Source organism: Schistocerca gregaria, unplaced genomic scaffold (genome assembly GCF_023897955.1).
Source record: "Schistocerca gregaria isolate iqSchGreg1 unplaced genomic scaffold, iqSchGreg1.2 ptg000441l, whole genome shotgun sequence".
NCBI classification, from domain to species: Eukaryota; Metazoa; Arthropoda; class Insecta; order Orthoptera; family Acrididae; genus Schistocerca; species Schistocerca gregaria.
The window spans coordinates 1,290,162-1,309,596 of record NW_026061864.1 but is presented as its reverse complement, the minus strand read 5'-3'; positions in this window follow the sequence as shown (position 1 = coordinate 1,309,596).

The window sequence follows — 19,435 nt, the reverse complement described above, 5'->3', positions numbered from 1 at the left end:
GATAACACTGCCAGTAAGAAGTAGTACAATAACGTTTTAGATATCGATTATTGACTTTTTAGCTGGCTTTGGGGCCTTGAACATGAGCTACGGCCTTAAGATTTTGCATCAAAGGAGGACTAGCAGCTGCGTTGCACGGGAGAATGTGAAAAGTGTTCATATGTAGTAAAAACCTGAGAAAACCGTTCGTTTTCGTCATTTCTTATCAAATCGACTTACAGCAAGATCGTCACATTGGTCGCTCTTCTCTCTGAAACTGTTACATTTATCATGTGCAAAGCTATGTCGCGTGCTGCGGTTTGCGGATACTCTAACAGCACCATCGTAGAACACAGATGAAACTTCTAAGTTGATGTAATAGCCAGTAAGAAGTAGTACAATAACGTTTTAATTATCGATTATTGACTTTTTAGCTGGCTTTGGGGTCTTGGACATGAGCTAGAACCTTAAGACTTTGCATCAAAGGAGGACTAGCAGCTGCGTTGCACGGGAGAATGTGAAAAGTGTTCATATGTTGTAAAAACCTGAGAAATCCGTCCGTTTTCGTCATTTCTTATCAAATCGACTTAAAGCCAGGACGTCACATTGGTCGCTCTTCTCTCTGAAACGGTTACATTTATCGTCTGCAAAGCTATATCGCGTGCTGCGGTATGCAGAGACACTAACAGTACCATAGTAGAACACTGATGAAACTTCTAAGTTGATGTAATAGGCAGTAAGAAGTATTGCAATAACGTTTCAGGTATCGATTATTGACTTCTTAGCTTGCTTTGGGGTCTTGGAAATGAGCTAGGACCTTAAGACTTTGCATCAAAGGAGGACTAGCAGCTGCGTTGCACGGGAGAATGTGAAAAGTGTTCATATGTAGTAAAAACCTGAAAAATCCGTCCGTTTTCGTCATTTCTTATCAAATCAAATTAAAGCCAGAACGTTACATTGGCCGCCCTTCTCTCTGAAACGGTACCATTTATCGCCTGCAAAGCTATGTCGCGTGCCGCGGTATGCCGAGACACTAACAGCACCATAGTAAAACAGAAGAAGCTTCTAAGTTGATGTAATTGCCAGTAAGAAGTAGCACAATAACGTTTTAGATATCGATTATTGACTTTTTAGCTGGCTTTGGGGCCTTGGACATGAGCTAGGGCCTTAAGATTTTGCATCAAAGGAGGACTAGCAGCTGCGTTGCACGGGAGACTGTGAAAAGAGTTCACATGTAATACAAACCTGAGAAATACGTCCGTTTTCGTCATTTCTTATCAAATCGACTTAAAGCCAGAACGTTACAATGGCCGCTCTTATCTCTGAAACGGTACCATTTATCGCCTGCAAAGCTATGTCTCGTGCTGCGGTATGCCGAGACACTAACAGCACCATAGTAACGCAGAAGAAGCTTCTAAGTTGATGTAATAGCCAGTAAGAAGTAGTACATTAACGTTTTAGATTTCGATTATTGACTTTTTAGCTGGCTTTGGGGCCTTGGACTTGAGCTAGTACCTTAAGATTTTGCATCAATGGAGAACTAGCAGCTGCGTTGCACGGGAGAATGTGAAAAGTGTTCATATGTAGTAAAAACCTGAGACATTCGTCCGTTTTCGTCATTTCTCATCAAATCGACTTAAAGCCAGATCGTCTCATTGGTCACTCTTCTCTCTGAAACGGTTACATTTATCGTCTGTAAAGCTATGTCACATGCTGCGGTATGCGGAGACACTAACAGTACCATAGTAGAACACAGATGAAACTTCTAAGTTGATGTGATAGCCAGTAAAAAGTAGTACAATAACGTTTTATATATCGATTATTGACTTTTTATTTGGCTTTGGGGCCTTGGACATGAGCTAGGACCTTAAGATATTGCATCAAAAAAGGACTAGCAGCTGCTTTGCACGGGAGAATGTGAAAAGTGTTCATATGTAGTAAAAACCTGAGAAATTCGTCCGTTTTCGTCATTTCTCATCAAATCGACTTAAAGCCAGATCGTCTCATTGGTCACTCTTCTCTCTGAAACGGTTACATTTATCGTCTGTAAAGCTATGTCACATGCTGCGGTATGCGGAGACACTAACAGCACCACAGTAGAAAACAGATGAAACTTCTAAGTTGATGTAATTGCCAGTAAGAAGTAGTACAATAACGTTATAGATACCGATTATTGAATTTTAGCTGGCTTTGGGGTATTGGACATGAGCTAGGACCTTAAGATTTTGCATCAAAGGAGGACTAGCAGCTGCGGTGCACGGGAGAATGTGAAAAGTGTTCATATGTAGTAAAAACCTGAGAAATCCTTCAGTTTTCGTCATTTCTTATCAAATCGACTTAAAGCCAGATCGTCACATTGGTCTCTCTTCTCTCTGAAACTGTTACATTTATCATCTGCAAAGATATGTCGCGTGCTGCGGAATGCGGAGACACTAACAGCACCATAGTAGAACACAGATGAAACTTCTAAGTTGATGTAATTGCCAGTAAGAAGTAGTACAATAACGTTTTAGATATCGATTATTGACTTTTTAGCTGGCTTTGGGGTCTTGGACATGTGCTAGGACCTTAAGACATTGCATCAAAGGAGGACTAGCAGCTGCGTTGCACGGGAGAATGTGAAAAGTGTTCATATGTAGTAAAAACCTGAGAATTCCGTCAGTTTTCGTCATTTCTAATCAAATCGACTTCAAGGCAGAACGTCACATTGGCCGCTCTTCTCTCTGAAACGGTTACATTTATCGTCTACAAAGCTATGTCGCGTGCTGCGGTATGCGGAGACACTAACAGTACCATAGTAGAACACAGATGAAACTTCTAAGTTGATGTGATAGCCAGTAAGTAGTAGTACAATAACGTTATAGATACCGATTATTGACTTTTTAGCTGGCTTTGGGGTATTGGACATGAGCTAGGACCTTAAGATTTTGCATCAAAAGAGAACTAGCAGCTGCGTTGCACGGGAGAATGTGAAAAGTGTTCATATGTAGTAAAAACCTGAGAAATCCGTCAGTTTTCGTCATTTCTCATCAAATCGACTTAAAGCCAGATCGTCTCATTGGTCACTCTTCTCTCTGAAACGGTTACATTTATCGTCTGTAAAGCTATGTCACATGCTGCGGTATGCGGAGGCACTAACAGCACCATAGTAGAAAACAGATGAAACTTCTAAGTTGATGTAATTGCCAGTAAGAAGTAGTACAATAACCTTATAGATACCGATTATTGACTTTTTAGCTGGCTTTGGGGTATTGGACATGAGCTAGGACCTTAAGATTTTGCATCAAAAGAGAACTAGCAGCTGCGTTGCACGGGAGAATGTGAAAAATGTTCATATGTAGTAAAAACCTGAGAAATCCGTCAGTTTTCGTCATTTCTTATCAAATCGACTTCAAGGCAGAACGTCACATTGGCCGCTCTTCTCTCTGAAACGGTTACATTTATCGTCTGCAAAGCTGTGTCGCGTGCTGCGGTATGCGGAGACACTAACAGTACCATAGTAGAACACAGATGAAACTTCTAAGTTGATGTGATAGCCAGTAAAAAGTAGTACAATAACGTTATAGATACCGATTATTGACTTTTTAGCTGGCTTTGGGGTCGTGGACATGAGCTAGGACCTTAAGATTTTGCATCCATAGAGAACTAGCAGCTGCGTTACACGGGAGAATGTGAAAAGTGTTCATGTGTAGTAAAAACCTGAGAAATCCGTCCGTTTTCGTCATTTCTTATCAAATCGACTTAAAGCCAGATCGTCACATTGGTCGCTCTTCTCTCTGAAACGGTTACTTTTATAGTCTGCAAAGCTATGTCGCGTGCTGCGGTATGCGGAGACACTAACAGCACCATAGTAGAACAATGATGAAACTTCTAAGTTGATGTAATAGCCAGTAAAAAGTAGTACAATAACGTTTTAGATATCGATTATTGACTTTTTAGCTGGCATTGGGGTCTTGGACATGAGCTAGGACCTTAAGACTTTGCATCAAAGGAGGACTAGCAGCTGCGTTGCACGGGAGAATGTGAAAAGTGTTCATGTGTAGTAAAAACCTGAGAAATCCGTCCGTTTTTGTCATTTCTGATCAAATCGACTTAAAGCCAGATCGTCACATTGGTCGCTCTTCTCCCTGAAACGGTTACATTTATCGTCTGCAAAGCTATGTCGCGTGCTGCGATATGCGGAGACACTAACAGCACCATAGTAGAACACTGATGAAACTTCTAAGTTGATGTAATAACCAGTAAGACGTAGTACAATAACGTTTTAGATATCGATTATTGACTTTTTAGCTGGCTTTGGGGTCTTGGACATGAGCTAGGAACTTAAGACTTTGCATCAAAGGAGGACTAGCAGCTGCGTTGCACGGGAGAATGTGAAAAGTGTTCATATGTAGTAAAAACCTGAGAAATCCGTTCGTTTTGTTCATTTCTTATCAAATCGACTTAAAGCCAGATCGTCACATTGGTCGCTCTTCTGTCTGAAACGGTTACATTTATCGTCTGCAAAGCTATGTCGCGTGCTGCGGTATGCGGAGACACTAACAGCACCATAGTAGAACACAGATGAAACTTCTAAGTTGATGTAATAGGCAGTAAGAAGTAGTACAATGACGATTTAGATATCGATTATTTAATTTTTGCTGGCTTTGGGGCCTTGGACATGAGCTAGGACCTTAAGATTTTGCATCAAAGGAGAACTAGCAGCTGCGTTGCACGGGAGAAAGTGAAAAGTGTTCATATGTAGTAAAAACCTGAGAAATCCGTCCGTTTTCGTCATTTCTTATCAAATCGACTTAAAGCCAGATCGTCATATTGATCGCTCTTCTCTCTGAAACGGTTACATTTATCGTCTGCAAAGCTATGTCGCGTGCTGCGGTATGCGGAGACACTAACAGCACCATAGTAGAACACTGATGAAACTTCTAAGTTGATGTATTAGCCAGTAAGAAGTAGTACAATAACGTTTTAGATATCGATTATTGACTTTTTAGCTGGCTTTGGGGTCTTAGACATGAGCTAGGACCTTAAGACATTGCATCAAAGGAGGGCTAGCAGCTGCGTTGCACGGGAGAATGTGAAAAGTGTTCATGTGTAGTAAAAACCTGAGAAATCCGTCCGTTTTCGTCATTTGTTATCGAATCGACTTAATGTCAGATCGTCTCATTGGCCGCTCATATCTCTGAAACGGTTACATTTATCGTCTGCAAAGCTATGGCCCGTCCTGCGGTATGCGGAGACACTAAAAGCACCATAGTAGAACACAGAAGAAGCTTCTAAGTCGATGTAATAGCCAGTAAGATGTAGTACAATTCAAGTTTTAGTTATCGATTTTTGACTTTTTAGTCGGCTATGTAATAGCCAGTAAAATGTAGTACACTTCAAGTTTTAATTATCGATTATTGAATTTTTAGCCTTATTTGTTGCCTTGGACATGACCTAGGACTTTAAGATTTTGCATGAAAGGAGGAATAGCAGCCGCGTTGCACGGGAGAATGTGAAAAGTGTTCATATGTAGTAAAACCCTGAGAAATCCGTCCGTTTTCGTCATTTGTTATCGAATCGACTTAAAGCCAGATCGTCACATTGGTCACTCTTCTCTCTGAAACGGTTGTACTTATCGTCTGCAAAGCTATGTCGCGTGCTGCGGTATGCGGAGACAGTAAAAGCACTATAGTAGAACCCAGATGAAGCTTCTAAGTTCATGTAATAGCCAGTAAGAAGTAGTACAATTCAAGTTTTAGGTATCGATTATTGACTTTTTAGCCGGTTTTGGTGCATTGGACATGAGCTAGGACCTTAAGATTTTGCATGAAAGGAGGACTAGCAGCCGCGCTACACGGACGAATGTGAAAAGTGTTCATATGTAGTAAAAACCTGAAAATCCGTCCGTTTTCGTCATTTGGTATCGAATCGACTTAAAGCCAGATCGTCACATTATCCGCTCTTCTCTCTGAAACGATTACATTTATCGTCTGCAAAGCTATGTCGCGTGCTACGTTATCCGGAGACACTAAAAGCATCATAGTAAAACACAGATGAACCTTCTAAGTTGATGTAATAGCCAGTAAAAAGTAGTACTATTCAAGTTTTTGTTATCGATTATTGACGTTTTACCAATCTTAGGTGCTTGGACATGAGCTAGGACTTTAAGATTTGGCATGAAGGGAAGTCCAGTGGCCGCGTTGCAGGGGAGAAAGTGACAAGTGTTCATATGTAGTAAAAATCTGAGAAATTCGTCCGTTTTCGTCATTTGTTATCGAATCGACTTAAATCCAGATCGACACATTGGCCGCTCTTCTCTCTGAAACGATTACATTTATCGTCTGCAAAGCTATGTCCGGTGCTGCGGTATGCGGAGACACTAAAAGCACCATAATACAATACAGATGAACCTTCTAAGTTAATGTAATAGCCAGTAAGAGGTAGTACAATTCAAGTTTTAGTTATAGATTATTGAATTTTTAGCCGGCTTTGGTGCCTTTGACATGAAATAGGACCTTAAGATTTTGCATGAAATTCAGGACTAGCAACCGCGTTGCACAGGGGAATGTGAAAAGTTTTCATATGTAGTAAAAACCTGAAAAATTGTCCGTTTTCGTCACTTGTTATCGTAACGAATTAAAGCCATATCGTCATATTAGCCGCTCTTCTCTCATAAACGGTTGCATTTATCGTCTGCAAAGCTCTGTCGCGTGCTGCGGTATACGGAGACACTAAAAGCAGCATTGCAGAGCACAGATGAAGCCTCTAAGTTGATGTAATAGCCAGTAAGAAGTAGTACAATTCAAGTTTTAGTTATCGATTACTGACTTTTTACCATTCTTTGGTGCTTCGACATGAGCTAGGAAATTAAGATTTTGCATGAAGGGAAGACTAGTGGAAGCGTTGCAGGGGGGAATGTGAAAAGTGTTCATATGTAGTAAAAATCTGAGAAATTCTTCCGTTTTCGTCATATGTTATGGAATCGACTTAAAGCCAGATCGTCACATTGGCCGCTCTTCCCTCTGAAACGAATACATTTATCGTCTGCAAAGCTATGTCGCCTGCTACGTTATCCGGAGACACTAAAAGTACCATAGTAGAACACAGATGAAGCTTATAAGTTGATGTAATAGCCAGTAAGAAGTAGTACAATTCAAGTTTTTGTTACCGATTATTGACTTTTTACCCTTCTTTGGTGCTTGGACATGAGCTAGGACCTCAAGATTTTGCATGAAGGGAAGTCTAGTGGCCGCGTTACAGGGGAGAATGTGAAAAGTGTTCATATGTAGCAAAAAACTGAAAAATTTGTCCGTTTTCGTCATTTGTTATCGTATCGAATTAAAGCCATATCGTCAAATTAGCCGCACTTCTCTCATAAACGGTTACATTTATCGTCTGCAAAGCTGTGTCGCGTGCTGCGTTATACGGAGACACTAAAAGCACCATAGTAGAACACAGATAAAGCTTCTAAGTTGATATAATAGCCAGTAAGAAGTAGTACAACTCAAGATTTAGTTATCGATTATTGACTTTTTAGCTGGCTTTTCTGCCTTGGACATGAGCTAGGACTTTATGATTCTGCATGAAAGGAGGACTAGCAGCCGAGTTGCATTTTAGAATGTGAAAAGTGTTCATATGTAGTAAAAACCTGAGAAATCCGTCCGTTTTCGTCATTTGTTATCGAATCGACTTAAAGCCAGATCGTCACATTGGCCGCTCTTCTCTCTGAAACGGTTACATTTGTCTTCTGCAAAGCTATGTTGCGTCCTGGGGTATGCGGCGACACTACAAGCACCATAGTAGAACACAGATGAAGCTTCTAAGTTGATGTAAAAGACAGTAAGAAGTCATACAATGCAAGTTTTAGTTATCGATTATTGACTTTTTAGACGGCTTTGGTGCCTTGGATATGGGCTACGTCTATACGATTTTGCAGGAAAGGAGGACTAGCAGCCGCGTTGCACGGGCGAATGTGAAAAGTGTTCATATGTAGTAAAAACCTGAGAAATCCGTCTGTTTTCGCCATTTGTTATCGAATCGACTTAAAGCCACATCGTCACATTGGCCGGTCTTCTCTCTGAAACGGTTGCATTTATCGTCTGCAAAGCTCTGTCGCGTGCTGCGGTATACGGAGACACTAAAAGCACCATAGTAGAACACAGATAAAGCTTCTAAGTTGATATAATAGCCAGTAAGAAGTAGTAGATTTCAAGTTTTCGTTATCGATTATTACTTTTTAGCCGGCTTTGGTGCAATTGACATGAGCTAGGACCTTAAGATTTTGTATGAAAGGAAGACTAGCAGCCACGTTGCAAGGGACAATGTGAAAAGTGTTCATATGTAGTAAAAACCTGAGAAATCCGTCCGTTTTCGTCATTTGTTATCGAATCGACTTAAATCCAGATCGTCACACTGGCCGGTCTTCTCTCTGAAACGGTTACATTTATCGTCTGCAAAGATATGTCTCGTGTTGCGGAATGCGGAGACACTAAATGCACCATAGTAGAACACAGATGAAGCTTCTACGTTGATGTAATAGCCAGTAAGAAGTCATACAATGCAAGTTTTAGTTGTCGATTACTGACTTTTTAGCCGGCTTTGGTGCCTTGGACATGAGCTACGACTCTACGATTTTGCATGAAAGGAGGACTAGCAGCCGCGTTAACGGGAGAATGTGAAAAGTGTTCATATGTAGTAAAACCTGACAAATCCGTCCGTGTTCGTCAATTGTTATCGAATCGACTTAAAGCCAGATCGTCACAGTGGCCGCTCTTCCCTCTGAAACGGTTGTACTTATCGTCTGCAAAGCTATGTCGCATTTACATTTACCCACAGCAAACCTATGTCGCTGGGTGCGGTATGCGGAGACACTAAAAGCACCATAGTAGAACACAGTAGAAGCTTCTAAGTTGATGTAATATGTAGTAAGAAGTAGTACAATTCAAGTTTTAGTTTTCGATTATTGACTTTTTAGCCGGATTTGGTGCCTTGGGCATGAGCTAGGGCCTTAAGATTTTGCATGAAAGAACGACTAGCAGCCGCATTGCACGGGAATATGTGAAAAGTGTTCATATGTAGTAAAAACCTCAGATATCCGTCCGTGTTCGTCATTTGTTATCGAATCGACTTATAGCGAGATCGTCACATTGCCCGCTCTTCTCACTGAAACGGTTTTATCTGTCGTCTGCAAAGCTATGTCGCTGGGTGCAGTATGCATAGACACTTAAGGCACCATAGTACAACACAGAAGAAGCTTCTAAGTTAATGTAATAGCCCGTAAGAAGTAGTACAATTCAAGTTTTCGTTATCGATTATTCACTTTTTAGCCTGCTTTGATGCCTTGTACATGAGCTAGGACCTTAAGTTTTTGCATGAAAGGAGGACTATTAGCCGCGTTGCACGGGACAAAGTAAAAAGTGTTCATATGTAGTAAAAACCTGAGAAATCCGGCCCTTTTCGTCATTTGTTATCGAATCGACTTAAAGCCAGATCGTCACATTGGCCGCTCTTCTCCCGGAAACGATTACAATTATCATCTGCAAAGCTATGTCGCATGCTGCGGTATGCGGAGACACTAAAAGCACCATAGTAGAACACAGATGAAGCTTCTAAGTTGATGTAATAGCCAGTAAGAACTACTGCACTTCAAGTTTTAGTTTTCGATTATTGACCTTTTAGACTTTTTTGGTGCCTTGGACATGAGCTAGGACCTTAAGATTTTGCATGAAAGGAGGACTAGCAGCCGTGTTGCACGGGAGAATGTGAAAAGTATTCATATGTAGTAAATACCTAAGATATTCGCCTGTGTTCGTCATTTGTTATCAAATCGACTTTAAGCCAGATCCTCACATTAGCCGCTCTTCTCTCTGAAACGGTTACATTTATCGTCTGCAAAGCTATGTCGCATGCTGCGGTATGCGGAGACACTAAAAGCACCATAGTAGAACACAGATGAAGCTTCTAAGTTGATGTAATAGCCAGTAAGAACTACTGCACTTCAAGTTTTAGTTTTCGATTATTCACCTTTTAGACTTTTTTGGTGCCTTGGACATGAGCTAGGACCTTAAGATTTTGCACGAAAGGACGACTAGCAGCCGCATTGCACGGGACAATGTGAAAAGTGTTCATATGTAGTAAAAACCTCAGAAGTCCGTCCGTGTTCGTCATTTGTTATCGAATCGACTTATAGCGAGATCGTCACATTGCCCGCTCTTCTCACTGAAACGGTTTTATCTGTCGTCTGCAAAGCTATGTCGCTGGGTGCAGTATGGATAGACACTTAAGGCACCATAGTACAACACAGAAGAAACTTCTAAGTTAATGTTCTAGCCCACAAGAAGTTGTACAATTCAAAGTTTTCGTTATCGATTATTCACTTTTTAGCCGGCTTTGGTGAGTTGTACATGAGCTAGGACCTTAAGATTTTGCATGAAAGGAGGACTATTACCCGCGTTGCACGGGAGAATGTAAAAAGTGTTCATATGTAGTAAAAACCTGAGAAATCCGTCTATTTTCGTCATTTGTTATCGAATCGACTTAAAGACACATCGTCACATTTAACGCTCTTCTCTCTGAAACGGTTACATTTATCGTCTGCAAAGCTATGTCACTTATTGCTGTATGCGGTGAGGCTAAAAGCAAACATAATAGAACACAGAAGAAACTTCTAAGTTGAAGTAATAGCCAGTAAGAAGCAGTACAATTCAAGTATTGGTTATCAATTATTGATTTTTAGCCGGCTTTGGTTCCTTGGACATGAGGTGGAATCATAAGATTTTGCATGAAAGGAGGACTAGCAGCCGCGTTGCACGGGAGACTGTGAAAAGGGTTCATATGTATTGAAAACCTGAGAAATCCGTATGTTTTCTTCAATTGTTATCGAAACGACCTAATGCCAGGTCGTTACATTGGCCGCTCTTTCCTCTGAAACCGTTATATTTATCGTCTCCAAAGATAGGTCGCGAGCTATGTAATGCTATACTAGAACACAGATGAAGCTTCTAAGTTGATGTCATAGCCAGTAAGAAGTAGTGCAATTCAAGTATTCGTTATCGATTATTCACTTTTCACCCGGCTTTGGTGCCTTGTACAGCAGCTAGGACATTAAGATTTTGCATGAAAGGAGGACTATCAGCCGCGTTGCACGGGAGAATGTGAAAAGTGTTCATATGTAGTAAAAACCTGAGAAATCCGTCCGTTTTCGTAATTTGTTATCGAATCGACTTAAAGCCAGGACGTACATTGGCCGCTCTTCTCTCTGAAACGGTTATATTTACCGTCTGCAAAGCTATGACGCGTGCTGCGGTATGCGGAGACACTAAAAGCACCATAGTAGAATACAGGAGAAGCTTCTAAGTTGATGTAAGAGCCAGTAAGAAACAGTAAAATTCAAGTTTTAGTTATCGATTATTGACCATTTAATTTTCTTTGGTGCTTTGGAAATGAGCTAGGACTTTACAATTTTGCATGTAGGGAAGTGTAAGAGCCGCTTCGCACGGGATAATGTGAAAAATGTTCATATATACTAAAAACATGAGAAATCCCTCCGTTTTCGTCATTTGTTATCGAATCGACTTAAAGCCAGATAGTCACATTGGGGGCTCTTCTCTCTGAATCGGTTATATTTACCGTCCACAAAGCTATGTCGCGTTCTGCGGTATGCGGAGACACTAAAAGCACCATAGTAGAACACTGAACAATCTCCTAAGTTTATGTAATAGCCAGTAAGAAGTAGTACAATTCACGTTTTAGCTATCGATTATTGACTTTTTAGCCGGCTTTGGTGCCTTGGGCATGAGCTAGGACCTTAAGATTTTGTGTGAAAGGAGGACTATCAGCCGCGTTACACGGGTGAATGTGAAAAGTGTTCATATGTAGTGAAAACCTGAGAAATCCGACCTTGTTCGTCAATTCTTATCGAATCGACTTAAAGCCAGGACGTACATTGGCCACTCTTCCCTCTGAAACGGTATTATTTATCGTCTGCAATGCTATGTCGCTGGGTGCAGTATGCATAGACACTTAAAGCACCATAGTACAACACAGAAGAAGCTTCTAAGTTAATGTAATAGCCCGGAAGAAGTAGTACGATTCAAGTTTTCGTTATCGATTATTCACTTTTTAGCCTGCTTTGTTGCCTTGTACATGAGCTACGACCTTAAGTTTTTGCATGAAAGGAGGACTAGCAGCCGAGTTGCACGGGAGAATGTGAAAAGTGTTCATATGTAGTAAAAACCTGAGAAGTCCGTCCGTTTTCGTCATTGTTATCAAATCGACTTAAAGCCAGATCGTCACATTGGCCGCTCTTCCCTCTGAAACGGTTACATTTACCGTCTGCAAAGCTGTGTCGCGTGCTGCGGTATGCGGAGATACTAAAAGCACCATAGTAGAACACTGAAAAAGCTAATAAATTTATGTAATAGCCAGTAAGGTGTAGTGCAATTCACGTTTTAGCTATCGATCATTGACTTTGTAGCCGGCTTTGGTGCCTTGGGCATGAGCTAGGACCTTACGATTTTGCGTGAAAGGAGGACTAGCAGCCGCGTTACTAGGGTGAATGTGAAAAGTGTTCTATTGTAGTGAAAACCTGAGAAATCCGTATGTTTTCGTCAATTGTTGTCGAATCGACTTAAAGCCAGATCGTCACATTGGTCGCTCTTCCCTCTGAAACGGTTATATTATTCGTCTGCAATGCTATGTCGCTGGGTGCAGTATGCATAGACACTTAAAGCACCATAGTACAACACAGAAGAAGCTTCTAAGTTAATGTAATAGCCCGTAAGAAGTAGTACAATTCAAGTTTTCGATATCGATTATTCACTATTTAGCCTGCTTTGATGCCTTGTACATGAGCTAGGACCTTAAGTTTTTGCATGAAAGGAGGACTATTAGCCGCGTTGCACGGGACAATGTAAAAAGTGTTCATATGTAGTAAAAACCTGAGAAATCCGGCCCTTTTCGTCATTTGTTATCGAATCGACTTAAAGCCAGATCGTCACATTGGCCGCTCTTCTCCCTGAAACGATTACAATTATCATCTGCAAAGCTCTGTCGCACGCTGCGGTATGCGGAGACACTAAAAGCACCATAGTAGAACACAGATGAAGCTTCTAAGTTGATGTAATAGCCAGTAAGAAGTAGTACAATTCAAGTTTTAGGTATCGATTATTGACTTTTTAGCTGGCTTTGGTGATTTGGACATGAGCTAGGACCTTAAGATTCTGCATGAAAGGAGGACAAGCAGCCGAGTTGCATGGGAGAATGTGAAAAGTGTTCATATGTAGTAAATACCTGAGAAATTCGTCCGCTTTCGTCATTTGTTATCGAATCGACTTAAAGCCAGATCGTCACATTGGCCGCTGTTCCCTCTGAAACGGTTGTACTTATCGTTTGCAAAGCTATGTCGCGTGCTGCGGTATGCGGAGACACAAAAGGCACCATAGTGGACACACAGATGAAGCTTCTAAGTTGATGTAATAGCCAGTAAGAAGTAGTACAATTCAAGATTTACGTATCGATTATTGACTTTTTTGCTGGCTTTGGTGCCTTGGACATGAGTTAGGACCTTAAGATTCTGCATGAAAGGAGGACTAGCAGCCGAGTTGTATGGGACAATGTGAAAAGTGTTCATATGTAGTAAAAACCTGAGAAATCCGTCCGTTTTCGTCATTTGTTATCGAATCGACTTGAAGCAAGATCGTCACATTGACCGCTCTTATCACTGAAACGGTTACATTTATCGTCTGCAAAGCTATGTCGCGTTCTGCGGTATTTGGAGACACTAAAAGCACCATAGTAGAACACAGATGAAGCTTCTAAGTTGATGTAATAGCCAGTAAGAAGTAGTACAATTCAAGTTTTAAGTATCGATTATTGACTTTTTAGCTGGCTTTGGTGATTTGGACATGAGATAGGACCTTAAGATTCTGCATGAAAGGAGGACAAGCAGCCGAGTTGCATGGGAGAATGTGAAAAGTGTTCATATGTAGTAAATACCTGAGAAATTCGTCCGTTTTCGTCATTTGTTATCGAATCGACTTAAAGCCAGATCGTCACATTGGCCGCTGTTCCCTCTGAAACGGTTGTACTTATCGTTTGCAAAGCTATGTCGCGTGCTGCGGTATGCGGAGACACAAAAGGCACCATGGTGGACACACAGATGAAGCTTCTAAGTTGATGTAATAGCCAGTAAGAAGTAGTACAATTCAAGATTTACGTATCGATTATTGACTTTTTTGCTGGCTTTGGTGCCTTGGACATGAGCTAGGACCTTAAGATTCTGCATGAAAGGAGGACTAGCAGCCGAGTTGTATGGGACAATGTGAAAAGTGTTCATATGTAGTAAAAACCTGAGAAATCCGTCCGTTTTCGTCATTTGTTATCGAATAGACTTGAAGCAAGATCGTCACATTGGCCGCTCTTCTCTCTGAAACGGTTGTACTTATCGTCTGCAAAGTTATGTCGCGTGCTGCGGTATGCGGAGACACTAAAAGCACCATACTGGATCACAGATGAAGCATCTACGTTGATGTAATAGCCAGTAGGAAGTAGTACAATTCAAGTTTTAGGTATTGATTATTGACTTTTTACCCTTCTTTGGTGCCTTGGACATGATTTAGGTATTTAAGATTTTGCATGAAAGGAGGACTAGTAGCCGCGATGCGCAGGAGAATGTGAAAAGTGTTCATACGTAGTAAAAACCTGAGAAATCCGTCCGTTTTCGTCATTTGTTATCGAATCGACTTAAAGCCAGATCGTCACATTGGCCGCTCTTCTGTCTGAAACGGTTACATTTATCGTCTGCAAAGCTATGTCGCATGCTGCGGTATGCGGAGACACTAAAAGCACCATAGTGGATCACAGATGAAGCATCTACGTTGATGTAATAGCCATTAAGAAGTAGTACAATTCAAGTTTTAGTTATCGATTATTGACTTTTTAGCTGGCTTTGGTGCCTTTGACATGAGGTAAGACCTTAAGATTCTGCATGAAAGGAGGAGTAGCAGCCGAGTTGCACGGGAGAATGTAAAAAGTGTTCATATGTAGTAAAAACGTGAGAAATCCGTTACTTTTCGTCATTTGTTATCGAATCGACTTAAAGCCAGGTCGACACATTGGCCGCCCTTCTGTCTGAAACGGTTACATTTATCGTCTGCAAAGCTATGTCGCATGGTGCGGTATGCGGAGACACTAAAAGCACCATAGTAGAACACAGATGAAGCTTCTAAGTTGATGTAATAGCCAGTAAGAAGTAGTACAATTCAAGTTTTAGGTTATGGATTATTGACTTTTTAGCTATCTTTGGTGCCTTGGAAATGAGCTAGGACATTAAGATTCTGCATGAAAGGAGGACTAGCAGCCGCGTTGCATGGGAGTATGTGACAAGTGTTCATATGTAGTAAAAACCTGAGAAATCCGTCCGTTTTCGTCATTTGTTATCGAATAAACTTAAAGCCAGATCTTCACATTGGCCGCTCTTCTCTCTGAAACGGTTGTACTTAACGTCTGCAAAGCTATGTCGCGTGCTGCGGTATGCGGTGACACTAAAAGCACCATAGTAGAACACAGACGAAACTTCTAAGTTGATGTAATAGCCAGTAAGAAGTAGTACAATTCAAGTTTTAGGTATCGTTATTGACTTTTTAGCTGGCTTTGGTGCCTTGGACATGAGCTAGGACCTTAAGATTCTGCATGAAAGGAGGACTAGCAGCCGAGTTGCATGGGAGAATGTGAAAAGTGTTCATATGTAGTAAAAACCTGAGAAATCCGTCCGTTTTCGTAATTTGTTATGGAATCGACTTAAAGCCAGATCGTCACATTGGCCGCTCTTCTCTCTGAAACGGCTGTACTTATCGTCTGCAAAGCTATGTCGCGTGCTGCGGTATGCGTAGACACTAAAAGCACCATAGTAGAACACAGATGAAGCTACTAAGTTGATGCAATAACCAGTAAGAAGTAGTCCAATTCAAGATTTAGGTATTGAATATTGACCTTTTAGCTGGCTTTGGTGCCTTGGACATGACCAAGGACCTTAAGATTCTGCATGAAAGGAGGACTAGCAGCCGAGTTGCACGGGAGAATGTGAAAAGTGTTCATATGTAATAAAAAAAATGAGAAATCCGTCCGTTTTCGTCATTCGTTATCGAATCGACTTAAAGCCAGATCGTCACATTGGCCGCCCTTCTGTCTGAAACGGTTACATTTATCGTCTGCAAAGCTATGTCGCATGGTGCGGCATGCGCAGACACTAAACGCACCATAGTGGATCACAGATGAAGCATCTAAGTTGATGTAATAGCCAGTAAGAAGTAGTACAATTCAAGTTTTAGGTATCGATTATTGACTTATTTGCTGGCTTTGGTGCCTTGGACATGAGCTAGGACCTTAAGATTCTGCATTAAAGGAGGAGTAGCAGCCGCGTTGCACGGGAGAATGTGAAAAGTGTTTATACGTAGTAGAAACCTGAGAAATCCGTCCGTTTTCGTCATTTGTTATCGAATCGACTTAAAGCCAGATCGTCACATTGGCCGCTCTTCTCTCTGAAACGGTTACATTTATCGTCTGCAAAGCTATGTCGCGTTCTGCGGTATTTGGAGACACTAAAAGCACCATAGTAGAACACAGATGAAGCTTCTAAGTTGATGTAATAGCCAGTAAGAAGTAGTACAATTCAAGTTTTAGGTATCGATTATTGACTTTTTAGCTGGCTTTGGTGATTTGGACATGAGCTAGGACCTTAAGATTCTGCATGAAAGGAGGACAAGCAGCCGAGTTGCATGGGAGAATGTGAAAAGTGTTCATATGTAGTAAATACCTGAGAAATTCGTCCGTTTTCGTCATTTGTTATCGAATCGACTTAAAGCCAGATCGTCACATTGGCCGCTGTTCCCTCTGAAACGGTTGTACTTATCGTTTGCAAAGCTATGTCGCGTGCTGCGGTATGCGGAGACACAAAAGGCACCATAGTGGACACACAGATGAAGCTTCTAAGTTGATGTAATAGCCAGTAAGAAGTAGTACAATTCAAGATTTACGTATCGATTATTGACTTTTTTGCTGGCTTTGGTGCCTTGGACATGAGCTAGGACCTTAAGATTCTGCATGAAAGGAGGACTAGCAGCCGAGTTGTATGGGACAATGTGAAAAGTGTTCATATGTAGTAAAAACCTGAGAATTCCGTCCGTTTTCGTCATTTGTTATCGAATCGACTTGAAGCAAGATCGTCACATTGACCGCTCTTATCTCTGAAACGGTTACATTTATCGTCTGCAAAGCTATGTCGCGTTCTGCGGTATTTGGAGACACTAAAAGCACCATAGTAGAACACAGATGAAGCTTCTAAGTTGATGTAATAGCCAGTAAGAAGTAGTACAATTCAAGTTTTAGGTATCGATTATTGACTTTTTAGCTGGCTTTGGTGATTTGGACATGAGATAGGACCTTAAGATTCTGCATGAAAGGAGGACAAGCAGCCGAGTTGCATGGGAGAATGTGAAAAGTGTTCATATGTAGTAAATACCTGAGAAATTCGTCCGTTTTCGTCATTTGTTATCGAATCGACTTAAAGCCAGATCGTCACATTGGCCGCTGTTCCCTCTGAAACGGTTGTACTTATCGTTTGCAAATCTATGTCGCGTGCTGCGGTATGCGGAGACATAAAAGGCACCATAGTGGACACACAGATGAAGCTTCTAAGTTGATGTAATAGCCAGTAAGAAGTAGTACAATTCAAGATTTACGTATCGATTATTGACTTTTTTGCTGGCTTTGGTGCCTTGGACATGAGCTAGGACCTTAAGATTCTGCATGAAAGGAGGACTAGCAGCCGAGTTGTATGGGACAATGTGAAAAGTGTTCATATGTAGTAAAAACCTGAGAAATCCGTCCGTTTTCGTCATTTGTTATCGAATCGATTTTAAGCAAGATCGTCACATTGGCCGCACTTCTCTCTGAAACGGTTGTACTTATCGTCTGCAAAGCTATGTCGCGTGCTGCGGTATGCGGAGACACTAAAAGCACCATACTGGATCACAGATGAAGCATCTACGTTGATGTAATAGCCAGTAGGAAGTAGTACAATTCAAGTTTTAGGTATTGATTATTGACTTTTTACCCTTCTTTGGTGCCTTGGACATGAGTTAGGTACTTAAGATTTTGCATGAAAGGAGGACTAGTAGCCGCGATGCGCAGGAGAATGTGAAAAGTGTTCATACGTAGTAAAAACCTGAGAAATCCGTCCGTTTTCGTCATTTGTTATCGAATCGACTTAAAGCCAGATCGTCACATTGGCCGCTCTTCTGTCTGAAACGGTTACATTTATCGTCTGCAAAGCTATGTCGCATGCTGCGGTATGCGGAGACACTAAAAGCACCATAGTGGATCACAGATGAAGCATCTACGTTGATGTAATAGCCATTAAGAAGTAGTACAATTCAAGTTTTAAGTATCGATTATTGACTTTTTAGCTGGCTTTGGTGCCTTGGACATGAGCTAGGACCTTAAGATTCTGCATGAAAGGAGGAGTAGCAGCCGAGTTGTACGGGAGAATGTGAAAAGTGTTCACACGTTGTAAAAACCTGAGGAACCCGTCCATTTTCGTCATTTGTTATCGAATCGACTTAAAGCCAGATCGTCACATTGGCCGATCTTCTCTCTGAAACGGTTGTACTTATCGTCTGCAAAGATATGTCGCGTGCTGCGGTATACGGAGACACTAAAAGCACCATAGTAGAACACAGATGAAGCTTCCTAGTTGATGTAATAGCCAGTAAGAAGTAGTACAATTCAAGTTTTAGTTATCGATTATTGACTTTTTAGCTGGCTTTGGTGCCTTGAACATGAGGTAAGACCTTAAGATTCTGCATGAAAGGACGACTAGCAGCCGAGTTGCACGGGAGAATGTGAAAAGTGTTCATATGTAGTAAAAACGTGAGAAATCCGTTACTTTTCGTCATTTGTTATCGAATCGACTTAAAGCCAGATCGACACATTGGCCGCCCTTCTGTCTGAAACGGTTACATTTATCGTCTGCAAAGCTATGTCGCATGGTGCGGTATGCGGAGACACTAAAAGCACCATAGTAGAACACAGATGAAGCTTCTAAGTTGATGTAATAGCCAGTAAGAAGTAGTACAATTCAAGGTTTAGGTATCGATTATTGACTTTTTAGCTGGCTTTGGTGACTTGGACATGAGCTAGGACCTTACGATTCTGCATGAAAGGAAGACTAGCAGCCGAGTTGCAAGGGAGAATGTGAAAAGTGTTCATATGTAGTAAAAACCTGAGAAATCCGTCCGTTTTCGTAATTTGTTATGGAATCGACTTAAAGCCAGATCGCCACATTGGCCGCGATTCTCTCTGAAACGGTTGTACTTAACGTCTGCAAAGCTATGTCGCGTGCTGCGGTATGCGTAGACACTAAAAGCATCATAGTAGAACACAGATGAAGCTTCTAAGTTGATGTAATAGCCAGTAA